Source organism: Acomys russatus, chromosome 8 (genome assembly GCF_903995435.1).
Source record: "Acomys russatus chromosome 8, mAcoRus1.1, whole genome shotgun sequence".
In the NCBI taxonomy this organism is placed as follows: domain Eukaryota; kingdom Metazoa; phylum Chordata; class Mammalia; order Rodentia; family Muridae; genus Acomys; species Acomys russatus.
This window is the reverse complement of record NC_067144.1, coordinates 53,130,699-53,134,594: the sequence shown is the minus strand read 5'-3', so window position 1 is coordinate 53,134,594 and position 3,896 is coordinate 53,130,699.

Here is a 3,896-nt window from a genome sequence, read left to right as displayed (position 1 = left end):
ATTTTCATCTCATCAAAATCATTTGTATCTAAATTTTGACTACATTTCATGAACATATCACTACCACACTGCAATATGCTCTTTTCTTGAGCTGTTCTGCACATTTTTGTGTGTCACATTCCTCACAGACAACAAAGCAAGACAAACTCAAATACAGCTAGAAGAGTCAAGGACTGCTAACAGCAGACAGTGAATGGCGTCTACATGGTAAAGTCTGGACCGCATTCCCAGACTAAACACATGAGCACCAATTATGTTGCATGAACTCATTCCACCCATCTTATCTCTGCAAAACTTGATTTGTAGGTGTGTTTGTTTGCTAAATGAATTCTTCTTTGAAGTTCATGGCTGTAGAACTCTTTATTGGCCCTTTTGTTCACTGTCATATATCATGTACCTGGCACAATCCCTGACAGAGAGTAGGAATTCTATACATATTTTCAGCATGATCAAAAGGATAAAGACGAACAATGCATCTTCTCAGTATCCTAACTCCCTCTCTTGTCTTCTAAGAACAAATAAACATAGGCTAGTTATAGTACACATATTCTTACCCATCATCATTTGGAGCAGTAAGAATGACTACAGGCTTTCAATTTAGAATCTTGGGGTGATTACTCTCTGCCTTGTGGGTCCCAGGTCAATCTGAAAATCATTGAGATAGATTCAATGTGGGTTATAAGATAAGGAGTAGAGCAATTCCAAGAAACAAATGTGGAAGGAAAGAAGCTAACGTTGCTAAGACTTCATTCACCATGACTATGCAACATAGTCTTGAAGAGTGACTTGTCTGGTAATCTGAGTGCAGCTAACATGGTGTCACTATCACTTAAGTTTGTTGTCCACTTATCTAAGGGTAAATGAGGACGAGCATCAATTGACAGTGATGAAAAATTTCTCTTTTCCTAGCGGCAAGTTTCTTTTTAATATTTATGCCTTCATTTATTTATTTAAATACTTTACATCCCAATACCATCCTCCTCCCTCCTCTCCTCCCAGTCCCATCCTCACACCCTCCTCCTCTTTCCCCTTTCCCAACTGATACCAATTCACCCTGGTTTCTGGAGTCACAGTAGGACTAAGCACACCCTCTCCAACCAGGGTAACAATGCAGCCCTGCTAGGAGAAAGGGACCCAACTGCTGGTAACAGATTCAGAAACAGCTCCTATTCCTATCATTAGGGGACCAACATGATGACCAAGCTGCACATTTGCTACATATGTATAGGGGGTGTAGGTTTTGTCCATGAAAGCTGTTTAGTTGGTGGTTCAGTCTCTGTGAACACCCAAAGACCTAGGTTAGTTGACTCTGTAGGTCTTCTCGTGGTGTCCTTGACCCCTCTGACTCCCTCTGTTCTTCCACCCACTTTTCTACAGCACTCCCCAAGCTCAGCCCATTGCTTGGCCTTGGGTCTCTGCATCTGTCTCCATCAGCTGGACAGAGCCTCTCAGAAGACAGCTATGTTAGACTCTTGTCTGCAAGCATAGCAGAGTATCATTAATAGTGACAGTGGTTGGCCCTTTTCCTTGGCGTGGGTCTCAAGCTGGGCTAGTCATTGGTTTGCCATTGCCTCAATATCTGTTCCATCTTTGCCCCTACACTTCTTGTAGATAGGACACATTTTGTGTCAAAGGTCTTATGTGTGGGTTTGGTGACACCCTTTCTAATTGTACATATGAAGTAGCATATATTCAAGCGCAGTTTGCCTCACAACATTTGTGAGATATTTTTTAAGAATACAAAAATGATCCAGGATGGAAGGAAAGGTTAAACCTAAGGTGATGCTCGTAACTAGGTGATCCTTCAGTTGGATGATGGGTCCAGGTTCTTGTACTCCCTGAATGCTCCCATCTTTAAAGTGAGGTCAGGAAGACACATGATAAGCAAGAATGCACACATGTGGAAGCTCCATGTGTTAATCCCAAGAAATACTTAATATACATATACGTAAGTCTTTGAAAAATTTTATGTATTTCATTTATATGTAAAGGTGTTCTGTCTACATGTTTTCCTGCAGGCCAGAAGAGAGCATCAGATTCCATTATAGATAGTTGTGAGTCACCATGTGGTTGCAGGAAAGTGAACTCACAGCCTCTAGAAGAGCAGTCAGTGCTCTTAAATACTGAGACATCTCCCCAGCCCCAGACAACATATTTTTAATTAAACTGATTCTATATACAGTTTTAAGTTAGAAAATTAGTTGTTTTTCTTTTAAATGCAACAGTGGGAAAATATCCAGAAGTAGTATAATAAAAACTCATGTTTTGTATTTTGAACAAAATAGCAAAATACCCACCCTGAAGTAATACGTCACAACACCCCCCCACCCACATACTATACACATGCCACACATACATACCCACATATCATACAAATACTCTATATGACGTATACATACCATATGCACATATCATACACATAAACTATATGTTACATACCATACACATACACACACCAGAAAAACACTACACAGTCTACGTATACACACACACATCCCATATGCCTCATACCAAACACATACACACACACATACATACACACACACTTGTGGAGTTCTCTTCATCTTCTCAAGGAATTCACTTAATGATAGCACTACTAGGAAAATAAGCTAGATTACAAATCAACTTTAATTATATCATCTCTGTGACTGTAGCAGTACAGAGATAATATAATACAATACAAATAGAATAAATCACCGTTTCTCTGCCTTTTCATAGAGCACCAATTAGCCCTCTAATTACCCTTATAAAGATGTCATATTTTTTTTTAATTTTGGGGCCACTGTTATGAGAAATCGTCTTTTATTTTGTTGTAGTTTGAGTTAGTAGGCAATTGTCTGGGAAATATATAGAAAGGTGTTAAAATATCTTCAGAAACAGCAAATAGAAGCAGTTGTCCTTATCAAAGCCTCAATCAAGAAGTATTATCTTTCCAGGGATTTATATACCTGGTGTACAAACTAAAACAGTTGTTCCTCGGTAATTAGCTATTTCCCTTCTAATACATCTAGCAAGGTGACTTGGTTCCAGGGTCACCTTTCATTCAAACCCCATCTGGGCTGCATGTTTGCTAAGCCTATTAACTCACAGCAAACAAAGGTTGTGCTTTGTATGGATGTACAAAGCCTTGAAAGAGCTCTCAGGTTGGGAGTCTCACAATTGAGTTACTTACATCAGTATAAATGTTCATCAAAGACTACCCATTTCTCTCCACAGCACAACGCCAAACGTTTTAATGGCTGTTAAATCTGAGTAACGCTGTTGACAACTATTATGATTTTACTTTATTGTTGGACAAAACGGTGCTCAGAATCAGTTGGGATGATGATTTAGTTCTGAGAGTCTGATAGATTGTGATGTGAGATGATTTAAATGGAGGGGTGGGGGGGGGGAATGTGGACCGGAGGCAAAAGCTGAAGGGAAAGATTTTGCTCCTGAGTTTGCACATCATCCTGTGCATTTTGCATTTGTAAATGGCATATTGGACATGAACTCCCTCACATTCCTGTAATCCTACCCACCGATCTCTTTCTTTCTTCCTCCTCTCTCTGTTGTTATGGTGGGGGCCCCCGCCAGTGCAAGCACAGCACTCTCTACACGTGCAGTGGCTCTCATCTCAGCTACGGTTTTTTCTCATTCGCCATACCATCTTTAACGAACACCCTGTGTAAGCCGTAGCTCATTAATATCATTTTTTTTATAACTTACTGAGTCTTCCATTATTTTGCTCAAGTGTCTGTATTTTCCCCCCATCTGGAATCAAGTGCCTTGATGGCAGGCAGGGACTTGCTTAGTCTGCACTCTACCTTCTCACACAGAGTGCCTGCCTGTCTCACTGTGGGTGATTATTCTTATGAATGATAATGAGATACATTCACCGTCCTGAAAAGGAGTAC